Raw genomic sequence first — 12,282 nt, forward strand, 5'->3', positions numbered from 1 at the left:
CACTACAGGGGTGGGTCCGAAAAGAGGGGGGGGGGGGGGGGGGCGCCAAAATATTTCTGGTGCCACTTCCGGGTTTCATCCGCTGACGCTTCAGCGCGAAATTTTTCCATTTCTCATGCCACTTCCGGGTTTCACCGGCTGACGAGCAACAAAAGAAAAAAAGTGCTTCAACGCAATTTTCTGCTCCCACTAAGATGCTATCTTCAAAAAATTAAAGGGGGGAGGGGCGCTGGCGCGACCCCTTTCATTTTTTTCTTTATATTTCTTTTGCTTTAACAAAAAAAAAAAAATAGGGGGAGGGGGGCACGCACCCCTCAGGATCCGCTTACGCACTATATCAGTTTGTCTTTAATTTGATGCATTGTGTAATTAGTGTTGGGGCGTTCTTCTTTTTAGTGCATGCGGTGTCATTAAGGAGTACAGGCTGTTTCGATTGCGGTTGTGTTGTTTGGATGCACTGCTGATTGACCCTATACAATCTAAAATTTCTTGAAATGAAAAGCCAAGAATACATGAACATATATTTAATGTATATCGATTGATCAAGGCTTTTTAATTTTAGTAGTCTCGTGTCTTTATAACTCCTGTTTCTTCTTTCTCCCTGTTTTTCCCATTCTTTTCTCATTTCCCACACACTTGCAGTTAAGCTATTCACCTATTTTTTCCCTGTGAGGTGTCCACATAGTACAAGCACAGTTGTGACGGAGAACCGTGATGTGCCTTGGTGAAACCAGGGTGGGGTGGAATAAAAGTGTCCATTCGGGACATGAGAGTTGGAGTTGGCAAACATGGCGTGAACAGTCGCAGTCATTCGGTGCTGATCCAAGAATGTTTTGTCGGTGTATGACAGTTGTTATGTCGGTGCTGACGGGTGTTCTGTTGGTGCATGACATGTGGGGAACATGTCCGGGAAATGAACATACAAACAGGCCGTGTTTTGGTAGTATTTCGGTGTTTTGTACATCGTTGTAATGATTGATGCCCGTTGGAGGTATGTGTGGTGTTCGCACTCATGTGAGATGTGTACACAGGGTAGCGAACGTAACAGTATGGAAGCAGGAGCCCGTCAAAAACACGGATATACGTCGCGTAGTAATTCGAATTGCTACGCGACGTAAATAATTACGTCGTGTCGTATTCGAATTACTACGCGTCGTAATTCGAATTACTACGCGACGTAATTATTTACGTCGCGTAGTAAATCGAATTGCTACGCGACGTAATTCCGAATTACTGCTCAACGACTTAACGTCACGACATTAAATGAATTAGTGTCGTGTTGCAATTCCTAATGCTACACAACGTAAATAATTACGTCGCGTAGTAATTCCACTTACGACGCGACGCAAATAATTACGTTGTATTGTAAATAATTACAACGCGACGTAATTCCGAATTACTACTCAACGACTAACGCAGCGAATTAACGTAGCGACGTTAAATCAACCAATGGGATCGTTCGTTATTTGCTCAGTGATGCATCACGGTGCACGTGCCAAAGGGCTAGACACTCATTTCCTACAGCATGTTTGTCAGTATTTGGTTTGTGGATATGGCTTGAATACATATTTTCTGATACAATGTAGGCCCTATAATTTAGGTTTTACACATTTCATAGGATTGTACTGTAAACGAAATGCGTATGGCTCGCCGTATAGCAGGGAGTAATCTGGTTTCCAGACCCTTTTCCAACTGGACTCCGCGGCGACGAAGTCGCCGCCTTAAAATCAACTTAAACTATACTAGTTTTCGACGTTGAGGGCGTTAATATCATGGATAGCGAAATAGTATGGGCAGAGGGTCTGGAAGCCAGACTAAGCAGGGAGGTGGAATGGAACTTCCACCTCCCTGCTGTATAGCCAGCTTCGGTTTTCACCGGATTGCATGCGCTTCGTACTCCTCCTGGGTTTTTCACCCGCTATTACGAACGATCCCATTGGTTGAATTAACGTCGCTACCTTAATTCGCTGCGTTAGTCGTTGAGCAGTAATTCGGAATTACGTCGTGTTGTAAATATTTACAACACAACGTAATTATTTGCGTCGCGTCGTAATTGGAATTACTACGCAACGTAATTATTTACGTTGTGTAGCATTGGGAATTGCAACACGACACTAATTCATTTAATGTCGTGACGTTAATTCGTTGAGCAGTAATTCGGAATTACGTCGTGTAGTAATTCGAATTGTTACGCGACGCAAATAATTACGTCGCGTAGTAATTCGAATTGCGACACGACGTAATTATTTACGTCGCGTAGCAATTCGAATTACTACACGACGTATATCCGTGTTTTTGATGGGCTCCTGCTTCCATATAACAGTGTCGTTCGTTCGTAGCGGTATTGTATTACTGCGTGACATTGCACGGTATATGTGTAATGGGGCTGCGTTAGCAGTGGTTGTGAATTACAATGGAAGTGCGATTCGCGAAGCGATGCGATGAGTATGTTTTGCGCACTTGTACTGGTCTTCTCGCTAGCTGAATACCAGGGTTGCAGCATTGATTGCTGGAAAGGAAGGGTACGTATTACCATTTCCGTTATGTCATTCTATCAGATTAGTGTGTCACTTTCTGGTTATTTGGATTAGCATCGTTAGATGTGGCTTTACGAGGAAATTGGCCTCGAGATATACGAGTGTTTGTTCGGTCTGAATTGCTTAGACTATTCTCGTAGTTTGGTACGCAGTGGAGTGTACTGTAGGAAGTTGCGTTAGCGACGTAGTCTTGAAATCTAGTCGGAAAGCTAGATGTGAATAAATCATGGCAGCCAAGCTCAAGTTCGATGCTGCAGAGTTTGTGAAAGACGTTACTCTTGGTAGATTGAGAGGGTTAGTGAAAGCCCAATTGATTGAGGTTGCAACTCATGTAGATGCTGATATCAGAGAGTGTAGTCGAAAGAAAGAAATCTTTGCAGTTCTGGTGAAGAAGCTTGAACTGGGTGGTGTAGAAAATGAACACACAGACCAGAGTGAGAGTACAGATGAGATTGAGAGTGCTGGTAGAAAAACTGCTCCAAGTACTACTACTACATGTATTACTAGACCTAGTGAGATGAGGGTAGATTCCACACAACTAGAACTGGCTAGATTGGAGTTAGAAAAAGAAAAAATAAAGGCAGAAAATCTGAGACTCGAACAAGAGTTAATGCAACGTCAAATTGAGTTGACCCAGGCGCAGGCCAGTAGCATCCCAGGGGATAGGCCTAATGATAATGTTACTATGTCGAGACCAAAGACGCCCGATATTGCAAAAATGGCAAACACAGTCCCCCGCTTTGATGAAGAGGATGTAGACTCTTTCTTTTTCTCCTTTGAGAGAATAGCCAGGAATTTGGAGTGGGAGAAGAAATGTTGGTCCATGATAGTACAACAAAAGCTCACAGGCAAGGCACATTCAGTAGTGTCTGCTCTCTCTGATGAAGAGGCAAATAACTATGACACAGTTAAGGAAGCAGTCCTTCTTGCCTATCAGTTAGTCCCAGAAGCTTACAGGCAAAAGTTTCGAGGATATAGGAGAGGTTCGGGACAGACCTACGTAGAGTTTCAGAGAGAAAAAGAAATTCTGTTTGATCGATGGGTTCGATCAATGAAAGTAGATCTCACTTATGACAATTTGAGAGAGATAGTGTTGATGGAGGAGTTCAAGAAATCGACACCTCCAGATTTGAGAACATATTTGGAAGATCGAAGAGTACATGATGTAAAGAGTGCAGCAGTCACCGCTGACCAGTATGAATTGACACATAAGGTGAAAACAAAAAGTCCTGAGGGAAAGAGGAAATTTGATCAGTTGAGAAATCCTGACACTCAAAAGTGGCACAGTAGTCATAGTGAACGCAGGGATAAAGTAAAGACTGAATCACAGAAAGAGCGACCAAAATCGCCACGGCCTCAATACAAAGAAGTGAGATGCTTTTTCTGTGGGAAAACAGGTCACATTAAGTCTGAATGTAGGCGATTGCTAGAACAAAATAAAGCAAAAGAAAAACAAAAGCAAAGAGCAACACATGGTTTAGTCCATGCAGACACACGTACACAGAACAGTTCAGATGCTGAAACAAAAGAGAAACAGAACCAAGCAGCCAACAATGGTTTTGTTAAGTCAAGTGTAAGTGATGAACAGCGTCATCCAAATGTTGTGAAAAGCAGTGTCTCAAAAATGACAGATACGTGTTCGAGTGGTGTGGATGAAAAGTACAAGGACTTCATTTCCAAGGGTACAGTTACCATTGCTGAATTTAGAGTACCGGTTGTCATCCTTCGTGATACTGGAGCTACACAGTCCCTCATGGTAGGAGATGTGAAGAGTATGCCCATAGACTGTAACACGGGTAGAAAAGTACTGATACATGATGTCAACGGAGGAACTCAGGCGGTCCCTCTTTTTCGAGTGAATTTGGATAGTGGACTGATTTCAGGGGAAGTGATTGTGGGAATTGTTCCATTTCTCCCTATGGATGTAGTTTCCTTTTTGCTTGGTAATGACCTTGCAGGAGGTCGAGTGAGTGTCCTTCCGGTTGTTTCTGAAGTCCCAGTGTACGAGCAAGGAAGCGAAAAACTTGTCGATGAATTTCCAGAAGTATTTCCAACATGTGCTATCACCAGGTTTCGAGCAAGTGAAGCAGAGCGTGAGAGAAAGGAGTCTGAAAGTGAAATTTTTCTTGGTGACACATTCTTTGGAAAGGTGACTAGTGAAGGTGAAAGAGAACAAAGTTGGGAGGAAGGTGTGTTCTGTCAGCCAGCTTTAATCAAAGCACAGATGGAAGATGAGGAGTTGTTGAAGTTGAGAGAGGGTGCATTGACTGTAGATGAGGCGAAGGGAGTGCCAGAATGTTTTTATGTAAAGTCTGGTGTTTTGATGAGGAAATGGCGTCCTCCAGATCGTCCCGCAGATGAGGACTGGACGGTTGTCAACCAGATAGTTGTTCCTCCGCCGTATCGAAAGGAAATTCTACGTCTTGCACATGAAATTCCAATGGCCGGACACATGGGTGTCAAGAAGACTTTGTGTAGAATCAGAAATCACTTCTTCTGGCCCAAGATGAGAAGGGATGTGTCTGAATTTTGTCGAACGTGTTATGAATGTCAAGTGGTAGGAAAACCACAACATGCCATTAGACCTGCGCCGTTGATTCCTATTCCGGCTTTTGAGGAGCTATTTAGCCGTGTGATGGTAGAAGAAGGAGGTGCAGTTGTGAGTGAGAGTGTCCTACACAGTGCTGGGAAAAGTGCAGAAGAGTTTGAGCCTGATGCTCCAGATTCTCAGAGTGTGAGTTTCAAGTCAGGAATGATTCCGCGAGTAGAGAACTCAAAGGCACTAGAAAATCCAGAGTTACTGCTCAGTCATCTGTCTGATTCGGAGAGGCAAGATGTTGTCGACATCTTCCATGAATTTCCGGATGTTTGCAGTGATAAATTAGGCTGTGCGAAAGACACTGTTCATACAGTTGATGTTGGTAAAAATGCGCCCATAAAGCAGCATCCATATCGGATTCATCCTGCTAAGAATTTGGCCAAATGCGAGTTTGGGAAAGCTTGTGTGACTTACCTAGGTCACAAGGTAGGCCGAGGTAGCGGCGCACCACGAGATGCTAAGGTCCGAGCCATCGTGGACTTCCCAGTGCCGTCATCGAAACGGGAGCTTCAGCGCTTTTTGGGAATGTGCGGATTCTACCGGAGATTCGTCCCCAACTTCAGTCACCTGGTGGTGCCCTTGACGGACCTGTTGGAAAAGGGTACAACGTTCCAGTGGTCGGCGAGCTGCCAGGATGCGTTCCAGAAGCTGAAGGCCGTCCTCATGAACGATCCCCTGCTCATCGCACCGAACTTCGAGAGGAGCTTCCAGCTAGCTACCGATGCTAGTGACCGAGGAGTAGGAGCCGTGCTACTTCAGGATGACGACAACGGACACAGCAAACCCGTGTGTTTCTTCTCCAAAACACTGAATCGCCATCCCCAAAAGTATTCAACTGTGGAGAAGGAATGCCTCAGTGTCGTTCTAGCCGTGCAACATTTCGAAGCGTATTTGGACGGTGGAAGAGACATCGTGGTGTACACTGACCATAACCCATTGACATTTTTAGAACGCTTCAAGCACAAGAATCAGCGTCTCTTCCGTTGGAGTTTGATTCTCCAACCGTACCCACTGAGAATTGTGCACATAGCAGGAAAGGACAACAAATTAGCAGACGCTTTGTCGCGAGTTTGAAACTGTGCGCGCGCTGATAATGTTGCCGAACGATAATTATATCAAATCTACAGTGAAACCTACATCAAGCTGAACATTTCAAACAAGACTCAAAACAGACAAGAAACTGATGTTGATATTTTTTTGTATATGACAAAGTATACAGGTGTTTATGTATTTTCGTTCAGTTTTCTTCCTTTCCCAAGGATCTGTGAAGGAAGAAATTGTATTTATGTTAATCATGTTTGTTTTAAGCGAAAACAGTATACAGTATGTGAGTGATGCTAGGAAGTATGAGAAAGTACTAGTACACACATCGATATTCTGTCTTTATAAGGAGACATCGCTTGAAAAATTTAATGATGTGTTACACGCCAAGCATTGTATGATACAGTTGTATTTTGAAAACCCAACATTACAGGAAGCGCCAGGATACAATATCTGTGGTGTGTAAGATTACGGTGAAAGTTGTGCTTCAGTTGCACACTTCTACATGTATTGTGATTTTATTCAATGTACCAAAGAGTCAAAGGATTCAGATTTGTATGTATACCGATACGTTACCGAGTTAATGCTAGCAAATGCAAAAACAGTATAGCAAAACACAACCGGCCAGTCACAGGAAAACTGTTGATCAAATTTTGAGTGTTATATCAACCGATTTGTGTTAAAACACAAGAATTTGTGTTGTTTTGTATAAATGAAAAAGTGTTGAGTGACAGTGAGGCATAAAGAAGCCAAGATGTTATAATGTCACTTTTGTAAATTAATAACCTGTATATGTACAATGTATTTCGTTACAGAGTGACAGCGTCACATTTGTGTGTCGAGTATGATCTCGATATTTTCCAGAGTTTGCACATATATTACAACATCTTATCGCGTGACAGTACATATGTGTGAAGGGACAAAAAGAAATGTCCGATGTTCAAAATTTTGTTGTTGTTTTGGCTAACGTATGACGCAGAGTTGACATTTATAAGTATAAGATGTATTAGCAAGTACATTGAGTAGATGTACACGTGTGTTGACGTGTTTAAATACGATGTTGTTATAATCAAGAGATGCGTGCTGTTACCACATTCAGTGAAACTCCAATGAAAGTTTGTGTTGGAGAAACAGACATATCTTTGCAATAGTCACAACAATTTCGTGGAGAAAGTGTATTTTTGGTTTTCACATTTAAAGATGAAGTGTATGTGTTACCAAAAACAAAATACTATTCATGCCTGAAGTTATGTAAGTTTATTGGTCAAGCATGCGAGCATATAATTACAGTCGAGACTACCAGAAAGCACAGTCTCAGTCAAAATATTGATACTACTGGAGAAATGATTGATTACATTTGGTGTAATCTTTCCATATTATGTGCACCCGTATGTGCACCCGTTGAAAACAGTTTCACATGTGTATTACTGTAGACTGTTGATTTGTGTATTTACATGTTTTGTAGGGGGCTTGTCAAGTTTTCATATATTGTTCTAAAGGTGGACAATATGATGCCGGAGTGAACTGATTCTGATAAGGCTCAAAATCAGTAATTATAAGTGAAGTATGCCAGGTGAGGTTGTAAGAAAACACCAAAAAACAAAAAAAACTATTTGAGTTTGTAATCGTGTAAGCTGAATAGTACGCAAGAATAGTGAAGTAAGCCGTACAACGAAGGTGTTTATAGTCGAAAAGTTACATTCATAACTTTCCTCTTGTTGGGGGGAGGTGTGACGGAGAACCGTGATGTGCCTTGGTGAAACCAGGGTGGGGTGGAATAAAAGTGTCCATTCGGGACATGAGAGTCGGAGTTGGCAAACATGGCGTCAACAGTTGCAGTCATTCGGTGCTAATCCAAGAATGTTTTGTCGGTGTATGACAAATGTTATGTCGGTGCTGACGGGTGTTCTGTTGGTGCATGACACAGTCTTTGAGTGGGTACCTCCACTTTTTTTCGCAGAATGTATGAATGTTTGTATGGAATATGCCTCACTTTGTAATGACTACTGACAAAACATTCCTTCAAATGCATGTCGAATTTATACTTTTTGTACATTCTGTTGAAGGAAGTGAAAATAAAACCTTTGAATTGAATTAAATTGAATATAAAACCTTATAGAACATTTAAACAATAATAAGTATAATTTATGCAAGTCTGTATGGTTCTATACCTGCGTATAGACTAATTTGCTTTGGGTACTGTATTTTTATGGTAATTTCTAAATGGGGGGGGGGGGGGCTTGAATAATGCCTAACAAAAGATAATTCATGCACTGACATAGCAACGCACCTGGCTCATTGCATGACCCATCACTGAAAGTGCTTTTGTAGTAGAAAATGCAATGCTCGCATTTGGAAATTGAACGCCCATACGTGAATTTGATTTGACGGAAACGAAACAATAAAGGAAAATTTATCGCACGCGGATTCTGAATTTGAATGGCCGAATATTTTCGCGTTTGTGGGCTGTGTGAATTTGAACGCACATTCATGAATTTGAATGATATAAGTATGAAAATAATTGACCAGGAAACCCTATAATAATGATGATGATGATAATGATAGTAGTAGTAGTAGTAGTAATAACAATAATAATGATAGTAATAATAATAACAACAATAACGATAGTAATAACAATAATAAATGTTTGTGATAATGATACAAAAGGAAAAGATACGTTTCACTTTGATTAAAAATAAAATGAATAAAAGTAATAACAGCCTGGATTCATGATAGTCACAGTATAGTGTCATCCTTATTTCATCCTACCGTCTGGGATACAAAGCACTTACAAGGCAGTATGCAAGGCATAACATCTGATAAAAAAAAAACAACCAAACAAACAAAACATGCGATGTAAGGTCCTACATTTTAAATCATGGCAAAGCCGAATATCCATTCAAAGCTTTATTCCTTTTTCGTTTTCAATAGGCTCTCTTTGGATATGACAGATCGCGTACGAGGCCCTATATAGGCCCCTACGTATTTCTTTGAGCGGCGTTTGCACAATTCTGTGTCATTATTTGTGTCAAGGAATGATTCAAAGCGCTTTTCATAATTTGTACCAGAAAGTGCCAAGGATCAGTGTAGAAGCCATCAACCCCCCCCCCCCCCCCCCCCGTGCTATAGGGATATTATACAGGGCCGGCGGAGTGTTTTCAAAAAAGTGGGGGGCACTTCCGGGTTTTCTTCAACTGACAAGCAAAAAAAAAAAAAAAGTCTTCAGCGGAAAAACATAACCTTACCGCGCTCACACTTCAAGATCTCTATCTATTTCTATTAGTGTCACTTACATGTTTCCGGGTTAAAAAAAAAGAGTGGGGGGGGGGGGGGCAAAGTGATGACGCCTTATGTATTCCTTTGTATGGTGCACAAAAAGTGGGAGGCCCCCCCCCCCCCACCGGTTCCGCAGGCCATGTTATACGTGTACTGAGTTCGAATGCAATGTATCAGTGCTTGGGCCAATTTATGCAGGTGTGGAGTCTAATATTGCAGCCAGCTCGGTGAAGAAGATGAAGAAGAGATGGGAGGACCAGAGAAGGAGGAAGAGTAAAAAGAAGAAGAAGAAGAAGAAGAAGAAGAAGAAGAGAATGAAGAAGATAACAAAGAGGGAAAACGGAGCACAAATATGTCATCATATTTCTTCTTGGTCTTTTGCAGAATCAATTATTTATCACTAAAATGAAAACCTTAATCCTTGTACTCAAGAGGGTTGTATTCATATTACTACGGTGATTTGTTCACTCTCGTGACGAAAGCAGTCATTACTGATTTCGTAATGCACCCTATGATTATATACACTCTAAAGATTAAAATGGTGAATCAAAAGTTTAGATGCTGTCACTCCTCCAGCCTTTTGTTGAATGTTAAATTTAACACTCAAAATGTTAAAGGTCCAGTTTACCTTTGGGAGCAGTGATTTCAAAAATGTTCAAGATATCACATTTGATGCACATGTGTAGGTCTGTTGTATCATAAAACATCCTACCATATGAAATATTTGCAATAAAACCTAAAATATAAGGAGATGTCAGGGTTTTTCTCAGTAAACCGTAACTGTATACGGTTTAGTCTGGAAACATTTTTATTATAACTATTGTTCACATTTTGTGTATTTAACAACACTTAACATCGATTATACGGATTGAAATTTTGACAGTGGTTGTTTCTATCCCTAACTCACATTTTAGAACTATTTTAAAGCACTAATGCTTTCATATGCAAATGGTATATTATGCCTTTAAATTTAGCACTTAAAATGTTGAACTAAGCCTACCAGTTAAGAAATGGTAAATCCAACATTTTGATGATCAAATTTGACGTTTGAAGGTGTTAAAGGGGCATTCCGGACGATTTTCATAATTTCACATCATGTAGTACATAAATCAACAGCTTCATGTATAGATTTGTAGAATTTATTGTGGTACTTGAGCAGAGAAACAATACTTTCAAAAACCTTAAACAAATTACACTGAACAAAGATGATGACATAGGAGCCTCACATATCTCAGAAATGTAGCAGTGTCATTCCATTACAATACCGCATGCTTGCAAGCTCACCTGTGTGTAATCTATGCATGCCTTCTTCTTTTGTGCTGCTTCCTTGAGCCACATCTCATGCATTCTTATGGTGAGGCTGCCATGTCATCATCCTTGTTCATTGCAATTTGTTATAAACTTCGAAAACATTCTTATTTTTCATCCCAGTCATTATAAATCCTGAAACTCTGTACCCTGTATAACTAATTTATATATGTTCAAATGTAAAAATTTGAAAATCATCCGGAGGTCTCCTTTAAGATTTAAAATGTAAATTTACCATTTCATTTTTAAAGCATACTTGAATATATAGATCAATCTTAATAAGTACGTGGATGATATCTAGATCTATTATATTAACAAGCATGTAACAGACAGCTTTACAGAGCCATTCCAAACTATGTGACACCTGCAATCAATAAGGCAACATATGGAAAAGTCAGACGAATATAATTAAAATAAACCTTCAAAGGACAGACATACTTAGAATGATAAGGAGACAATGATACGTTTTGCATATAATCATCGAATAACGTGATATACCGTGTGTCTAAAAAGATTATACACTTTTGAACTGCCCGCCGAATAAAAAGATACTAGTATACAATTCTGGCGGAAAGGTTTATATGTATGGATAGCTTATGGACTACACTTTCATAATAATATGACACCAAAAAGTCTGAAAATATTTCATGCTTAGATGAGCACTGCTCACTTTTGCAAAGGGTATGAAAATTAGGCTGCGCAGGAATTAGCCTTCCAATTTTGCGAGAGGTGAGTCCGTTGGAGCTTACAAAACTGAAGTTGATAATAAAATTATGATAGGTTGGGATTATGTAACATTGAATATTCAATAATGGAATGTCAAAAAAAAAAAAAAAGAATGTCAAAGATGTCAGCTATTTATTCTTCAGGTCAATGGGTAACCTAAAAAAATAAAGTAGCTGGCAGTAGCTGTGACATTCCTTTTTCCACATAATGTATTTGAATAATGAATTTACATAATCCCCATCTGGTTATTAAGTAAATCAATGAGCTAGACTACTAATCTGAAAATAACTGCAATGTTTTCATTGAAGTCACAGATGTAGTGGTGTAACATGGAAATTGCAACATGCACCTTCACCTCATCCTGACTCACATGAACACACCACTGAGTCTACCACGGAAATTTGCAATGCTACAATAAAATAAATGCAACTGCGGTTTACTCATTCATAAAAGTTTGGTTTAATAAACCATAAAATTCACTCAGCAAACCCAAACTGATCGCAATTGATCATAAATTTATCATATCAACTTCAGTTTTGTCAGCTCCAACGGACTCACCTGTCGCAAATTTAAAAGTCTAATTCCTGCGCAGCCTAATTTTCATACCCTTTACAAAAGTGAGCAGTGCTCATTCAAGCATGATTTATTTTTAGACTTTTTGGTGTCATATGAAAGTTGAGTCCATAAGCTATCCATTGTATATATAGATCTTTCCCTTTAGAATCATATATTTCTTATTCGGCAGCCATTTCAAAAGTGTATAGTTGTTGTTGTTTGTTTTTTTGGAGACACACG

This window comes from Diadema setosum, chromosome 1 (genome assembly GCF_964275005.1).
Source record: "Diadema setosum chromosome 1, eeDiaSeto1, whole genome shotgun sequence".
NCBI lineage: Eukaryota > Metazoa > Echinodermata > Echinoidea > Diadematoida > Diadematidae > Diadema > Diadema setosum.